Source organism: Arachis ipaensis, chromosome B06 (assembly GCF_000816755.2).
Source record: "Arachis ipaensis cultivar K30076 chromosome B06, Araip1.1, whole genome shotgun sequence".
Taxonomy (NCBI): domain Eukaryota; kingdom Viridiplantae; phylum Streptophyta; class Magnoliopsida; order Fabales; family Fabaceae; genus Arachis; species Arachis ipaensis.
The window spans coordinates 2,028,245-2,036,012 of NC_029790.2; the positions used below are offsets into that span (position 1 = coordinate 2,028,245).

The following is a 7,768-nucleotide window of genomic DNA, read 5'->3' on the forward strand; positions in this document are numbered from 1 at the left end:
CCTATATCTATAACAATAATTTGTTATTAGTGAATTTTCTAATCTCTAATTCACCATTAGTAAGTCTTTTTATTCATATTTTTTCTTATTTGTTTATCTTTTTAAAAAGATTGCTTTTCTTGATCTTTGTATGTAACAACAATCTATCATCAGCTAATTTATCATAAATGCTTGTTCAATATGTTTTCAATTTATAAGACTGTTTATTTTAACTGATGATTATATATATATATATATATATATGTTTAGTGCCAAACGACATAGCTAAAACAACTAAAAATTAATATTCAAGAAGAGCTGAAGATTACCTAATTCAATTGAAGCAATTGGTTTCTTGAATTTTTGTACTTGTTATGATATAGTGTCAAACACCATAACACTCTTGGATTAGATTTTTTTCATCATATCTGTAGATATAGATTGATATGATATTAGCCCTAATAGATCCAATTAATAGAAGTAGAATTTAGTTATGATACAAAATGCTATAAATAGGCTAATGATTGTAATTGCACATCAAATGAAATATGAAAAGTAATTTGAAAAGAAAATTCAACATAACATTATTAATAAAATATCTACATCAATTAAAGTTTAGAATCTCACTAAAGTTAAAGAAAACATTATTTACTGTCAAAGTTTATTAGCATTTTTCACTAAATAGTTAACTTCAAATCATAGTCACTAATTTATTCACATTTAAGACCAAGAACTTTGCTGTAAATTTTTGAACTAGTTGTGCAGTTATCATGTTTTACTCATAGTTAGTATATTTTACCAATTGCTTAGCTTAAATTTTGGTTTAAAATATTTATTATTTCCAATACTATTAGAAGTTTTCTAACTTATTAGTATAACAATTAGGTCTCAGAGACATAGATAAGATGAAAATAAAATAATCAATAGACAAGAGTGAAGAGTCGTTTGATGATGAGCAGAATAGAATTTTATTAAACTCGAAATAAAATAATTAAGCTAACAATAGAAACATATACTATAATTGATAATTTGGGAGATTTTCTTATGTTGAAAGATTTTTCATTTCCTAAATTTTAAAAACAAAATGATGAAGTTACAATCGACTATACATATCAGACAAAGTATATAATTATACAAGTTTCATGAGTAAGACATTGTTTTTCAATTTAGATAAAAGATTATCAATACAAAAAATAACAAAATACAGAATATGAGATTGAAAATTTTAAATTCTCCTAACATATATAACGTAAGACATAAAAATCTTTTAAAATACTAGCTGAATTTTGCTTTGGCTTCCAGTCAAGTGCCTATTTCAATTTGTAATCAAGGTGAACGGATAGTATACTCAATAAAGTAAATTATTTATTTTTTAGAATAGTAAAATGAAATTAAAATAGAACATATATAGGTCTTTGGTGATATCTCTCTCTGTTCATCGTAGTCAAACAAGTAAATATAGGTTCTTCCATTCAATTCAAACAAATAATAAAACACATAATTCATCAAACTTCATAACATGAAAAAGAAGTTAATAATTTTGGCAAAATTTACATGATGCACCTGAGAAAGTAAATTCATGGAAAACTCATAAATGGAGAGAAATTCATCGTAAGAGCCCCACAGTGACAAAGACAGGAACAAAATCACCAAAGTGTGTAGTAAATGTATCTGTGGATAAGAAGATGAAGCCAATAGATCAGACCATAAATGAAGAGAATGTGCCGAGAAAGAGAAAGGGGAAGCAAAGTGACAACAGAGATTATGGAGGTGAGGAGAAAACACAGAGCAAATGATAAAGTACAGAATCCATCAAACTTTATAACATAAAAAAAGTTAATAATTTTGGCAAACTTTGCATGGTGCACCAGAGAAAGTGAATTCATGGAGAACTTGGAGACGGAGAGAAATTCATCGCAAGAGTCCCATCAGTGATAAAGACAGAAACAGAATTACCTAAATATGACAAAAGTATATGTGTACAAAAAGATGAATCTAATAGATCAAATAAAAAAAAATGAAGATGTGCTGAAAAGGAGAAAGGAGAAGCAAAGTGACAAGAAGATGTGCTGAAAAGGAGAAAGGAAAAACAAAATGACAATAAAAATGATGGAAGTGAGGAGAAAATATGGAACAAATATTAAGGAGAGGAGAAGAGACTAATTAATATGATAATTGCTATTTCAAATCTTGTTGGTCCTTCTTTAACTTAGCTTGACTTATCTTTTCATTTTTTCCATTATTTCTTCCATTATTTTGCTCTCTCATATTAATATTTTCTTCTTTTTTCTCTTATTTTTTTTGATAAACAATAAATGTAATGGCATTTAATTTGGTGTCAATATTGACTTCTCCATTTTTACTTATTCCCTAAATTTTAATATGAATATTATTTCAACATTGAAACTGTTTTTTGTGATGGATTGAAATTCTATTAATAGATATACATAACATAATTTTAAAGTCATTAAAAAACCATAATTAAATATGTTTTTTTATTTGGTTAATTAAAAAATAATTTAAATATATATTTTATTAATAATAACTATATTTTATATAAATTTAAAAAATATTTATATGTATAAATAATATTTTTTAAAATATAATTATTCATGTATTTTATTTTATCATCATAAATTTTTGGGATAAAAATAAAGTTTTATGATATAATACAAAAATTTATATGACTATGTTGATAAAAAAATAGTATAAGATAAATAGAAATAGAAAAAAATTTATGCTAAAATTCTTGACATATATAGTCATTCTTAATTAGGTAAATTTATAATACTCTTTAATGATTTATATTTTTAAAAGATTTGAGAATCTTATCATTTTAAATTATATATAGATTAATCTAAAATTTTAATTTTGATGCACTATCAGTGTAAAGTAATTTTAGGGTTAAGTACTTTTCTCGTCCCTAAGGTTTGGAGTGAAAATCAAATTCGTCACCGACCTTTTTTTGTTAATAAAATCATCATCAACGTTACAAAACGTTATAAAATCATCCTTTTGTCCAGGAACAACATTTTTTGGACGATTTTACCTTTAAACAAAAAAAAGGCTTTAAAAGCTGGGTTCCACCAATTACCAAATCCATCCCCTTTTCCACGCCATACTCCCTCATCTCCTTCAGAAGCCGCAAGCTCTTCCCTTAGCTACGGCACTTCACGCTACGGTTACCTTTTACGCCACAACGACGATGTAGGTTCCAGCTCCGCCGCAACTTCGACAGGGAGAATCGGCCAGAGCAGAAAGTAGAGAAGCTCGCGGATCTGCTGAATGAGGCGGAGGCATAATGGTGGAAAACGGCACCACCAACCCTCTCACTACAAAAAAAAGGTTTAAAATGGCATTAATAAAATGGCGATTTTATAAATCTGCCATAATATTCAGATACTATGGCATAATCTGTTATTGCCATAATGAGTTTGTGCAAAATGGCGGTTTTCGATGATTATGGCGGTTTAAAACCGCCCTTATCTGGGGCCATAATTTAAAAATAACCACACAATATCTGATTCCAACCCTAATTGAAGAACTAACGTGCTGCCGCATACACTGTTTATGTAAGGTAACGACGCCTACCACTGGGATCTACTCCGGCGCGATCTGCTTCAGTGACAACTTTCTCCACCAAGAATCTCCTCAGCAGCGTTCTCCTCCGACTAGAATCTCCTCGCCGTTCACCGCTATCGTTCATCTCCTCGCTGCTGCCTTCAATGAGCTTCTACGATCTTGTTCTGGTTTCGATCTAAAGGTTAGCCATCGCCGCTCATCTACCTTGCTGCTTCGTTTATCACCTCGCCGCCGCAAGCAACATTGTTGCTGCTTTAGCGAGCTTCGACAAATCTCTTCACTTTTGTGATTACGTCCTTGCTCTCACTGTCGATAACTTCCTCAAGCGCCACCTCCAGACTCTCGTCTTCAATCCCAACATGGCCAAGTCAATCCACCACGCCAGGTCCTGATCCGCTAGCGCCACATTAGGTCTTCTTTTCTTCTGTTCACTTTTTTTTTCCTGAAATTTAGGGTTTTTAAATTCCTAATTTAGTATCAATTGTTGTTTGCTTTCAAATTAAGAATATAATTTCCTTGATTTCTAGGCTTTTGATAAAATTTTCTAATGTCAGATTAACCTCTCTGTATAATTGCTCTTAGATATATAATATCAGTATTACTGAAGGCATAGGATCATCACAATTCCGGTTAGATCTTCTATAATTGCTCTTAGATTTTTTCACTCAAAAATCTAACTAGAATGCCTTATTAGCTTAAAAATATTTTGAAAATATTAAATTTTGTGATTATAAAAGATCTGTTCAATATAAAATTAGGCAGATAATTGCTTCTGAGCATTTTTGTTTGCTGAAGTAGGAGATCTTATGTTATGTTTTGATCTTTGATTTAGTAATTAATAGTTGAAACACTTGCCTGATTTGCTTTCTATATGCATGTACTTATATAATTGCAAGAATGTAATTGGATCTTATGAAAAATCAATTTTACATAGCTTTTGGTGTACTTGGTCATGTCAATTTCTATTCCTCACTACAATCCTTGTTTTGTCTTGATTATTTGCTTTTAGAGTGCTTATTTTAATTTTGATTTTGAATATTTTTGGGTATAAGTTTGCTTTCTATTCATTTAGCATGTATATACATTTCATACTAGAAATGCCTGATTACCTAGAGTTTGATTTTGATTTGTTTATTCAAAATCTGGTATTTGGTCTTGCCTTGAATAACTGAGTTCACCAACATGTTCCATGTTACTGCAAGTAAACTAGATTCCTTATCATCGTAAGTAATTTGAGCTTATTGTTATATGCCCTTGTAGCTTCAATCCTTTCAATTTTTTTCCATTGCTTCTGGTTTTTAAATGGAAATCTCTTGGAGCAATCTAGTAGGTTTTGAAATTCCTTTCCGTTTTCATTATTTGATTAATCGATGCTACCTTTGTGCTTTAGCTTTTGGTAATGAATTTATATCTATCCAGGTTTCTTTCCTACACTATCTAATACTTTGTGACTGATATTAGATAGATGAGAGGTAGGCTTACACTAGAGAAGGTGAATGCAGCAATCAATGACATGGCATCCTATGCTAAAGCAAATGCTTACACTAGAGAAGTTGAAGCTTTCTGATGCATTTATGGAACTCTTATCGCAACAACAATTTCAATGGAGAGAAGTATGAATTTTATTTTATAATTTTATCTATTTAAGTAGTTCTATTTAATGTCTTATTTTGTATCATTCTTTTGTTAGTCAATTGATAATTTGATATTTATGCTGATGCTGTTTACTATATTTTTGTATATCTTAATTCACAAACCGAGGAGGTAATAAATCTGAAAGTGATTAGTGTTGCATTTGAGAAGGGGAGAGTGATGTGAATGACAACCCTAATCTCTTGTCGCCGTTCATCTTCCACCTCTCTCATACATCTCTTTGCTGCCGCTTGTTGCACCTCATCTCCTCGCCAGCTTCGCCGCTGCAAACAATGTCGTTGTTGCTGCCTTGAACGAGTTCTGCAATTTGGTTGCGCCTTCTCTGTCACTTCCAATAGGTATTTATTTCATCTTCTTCTTTTGATTTTTCTTCTCACTACATACTATTTATGATCTAGTAGGAAAAAATAGTATGTGTTTTACTTAGATATGGGGCAGTGGTGTTGTCATTCAGTTTATTTTATGCTGCACTGATTTGAGATTGAACCAGATACGTGAATGTCTACTCTGTTATTTGTAGGGATACAAATACTGTATCTGATGCTGTAGAGTTTGTACTCCAAAATTTCACATAAATGAACAAACTTTGGGTGCAGATGCAATATCAGGTTGGTTAAATTGCCTGTAGAGTGTTTCTGCTCTCATGTTTGGACATGCATGTCGTCACAATAGTTGCATGTCATGAGGGCATGATTTCTGGTCACGCAGGTTTAGTAATGCATGCGAATCATTCATACTCTTAGCTGACCCTGAGTTGAGGCTTGCTGTCGGGCTTTCTGGTCTGCAGGGGCCTACCCGGGAGAAGGAGAAACGGGAGAAAGAAAGGAGTGAGCTGTGCGATCTTGTAAAGGGTGTTGATCTTGATATGTACAAAGATATTGTGCTTCCCATAGTATTAGAGCAAGTCTTATTTGTTGCTTTGTTATTTCTATTTTGTTTGTCAAAGACGTTATTCACTTTTTAACTGAATCTTTCTTTTTCCCTTGTGCTTGATTATCTTTGACAGGTTGTAAATTTCAAAGATGAGTTGGCCCAGTTTTACTTGATGGATTGCATAATTCAAGTCTTCCCAGATGAGTATCACTTGCAAACTCTTGATGTATTGTTGGGTGCATGCCCTCTGCTTCAGGTTAGTGAACTTGGTTAAACACGAGGTTTTGTTCAATAAATAGAGTTGCAAAGAAGCTCCAAAAAAGTATAAGCAAGATGATTACCCATAGAAAGATTTGACAAAACAACTACAAAATAACATGTGTAAGAACCAGCTACCCATAGAAAGTATCTGCATGCCCTCTGTTTTGAATTGTATTTGTAATCTAATGCAGCCATTTGAATAAGAACCAGCTTTCAGGTGCCGCCAAACTTTTCAGCTCTGACATGGTGCTCATACATGTGTAAGTTCATATATTTTATTTTATTTTTCCAAAAATTATTGTTATAAGCTTGTGATGTCATCTATTTTACCATTTTTAACAACCTTTTCTTTTTTCATGCAGATTATTTGATGGAAATAATTTATCTGGTTCTATACCAGAAACATTAGGACTAGTTCAGACACTTGAGGTTCTGTAAGTAATTGCCTCATATTTCAGTTTTTTAATAAATTTTCTCGACTCTTTCTACCAATCTAATTTTATTTTTTCTCTTTATATTATTTGACTAGTTATATGTTGTTTCTAATGACATCTTTTCATTGTTATAATTTCAATTTATAACAGCCGACTTGATAGAAATTTCCTGACAGGAGAGGTTCCTACAAATCTTTGTAAGAGATGAGTTTGGATAATGAAGTTGGAGTGTTGGAGCAAGAAACAAAGATGTTGGAGCAAGTTCCCGGGATGAAACTTACACAAGAGACCAAGAAACTAAGGCATGCTTGTTTTAAAGTTAATTACAAAAGGAGGAAAGTTTTGGCCTCCAAATCTTATTCATCATCACTTAGCTAAGCTACTTGTCTTGTATATTCATATTCTAAGTAGTAAAAACAACACTTATTAGATGGTTTAAATACATTATTAGATATTAACATAGTTTAGAAAACTGGATGGTAGATTTGACTGATTAGTATTTATTGCAGTGCTTGTATTTTGGTAAGTTTAGTAAGACAAGGTTTTGTATAGGAGTTATTACTTTTGATTTTCAATAATAAAAAATTATATATTATAGAGTAAAGTATCGTTTTTGTCCCCAACGTTTGGGGTGAGTCCCAAAGTTGTCCCTAACGTTTCAATCGTCCTATTTAAGTCCCTAACGTTTCAAAATTGACTCAATGTTGTCCTGCCGTTAGGGATCCATTAACAGCATTGACGGCGGGACAAAATTGAGACAATTTTGAAACGTTAGGGACTTAAATAGGATGAAAACGTTAGGGACAAAAACGATACATAAAAATAAATTTTAATTTAATTTTATCTTTCAATAATATTAATTTTTTATTGTACATAATATTCAATTATTTTTAATTACATCTAAATAAATTATACTTAATCACATTACTTTCATTTTAAATAAATTTATTTTTTTATAACTTTAAAGAATTTTGATACATTAGAGA

The 7,768-nt window shown here is 31.2% G+C and overlaps 1 protein-coding gene and 1 long non-coding RNA gene across 21 annotated transcripts in view; one reads left to right on the forward strand and one right to left on the reverse strand.

The window, feature by feature from the left end:
• The window catches only part of LOC110263090 (chromodomain-helicase-DNA-binding protein 3 homolog), a 12,953-nt gene extending 10,989 nt beyond the window's left edge, over positions 1-1,964 (reverse strand). The window contains exons 1-3 of one of the 3 annotated variants that reach the window (XM_021103700.1): positions 1,848-1,949; positions 1,534-1,650; positions 309-407 (exon numbers count right to left, since the gene is read on the reverse strand). The gene's annotated coding sequence lies outside the window, so the exon portion shown is untranslated. Of the gene's footprint in view, positions 1-308; positions 408-1,533 lie in introns of all 3 variants that reach the window. The other 2 variants (XM_021103701.1, XM_021103699.1) reach the window with 2 other exon arrangements.
• LOC107645187 lies at positions 3,375-7,380 on the forward strand. Of its 18 annotated transcripts, none has more exons than XR_002348118.1 (10): positions 3,375-3,742; positions 3,900-3,972; positions 4,981-5,174; positions 5,326-5,552; positions 5,735-5,822; positions 5,923-6,081; positions 6,221-6,343; positions 6,540-6,608; positions 6,711-6,782; positions 6,933-7,380. It is a non-coding gene; the product is annotated as an uncharacterized LOC107645187 (long non-coding RNA). The 18 variants fall into 18 exon arrangements; XR_002348117.1 differs by having other exon boundaries at positions 3,376-3,742; positions 3,888-3,972; positions 5,023-5,174; XR_002348125.1 differs by having other exon boundaries at positions 3,376-3,742; positions 3,888-3,946; positions 5,023-5,174.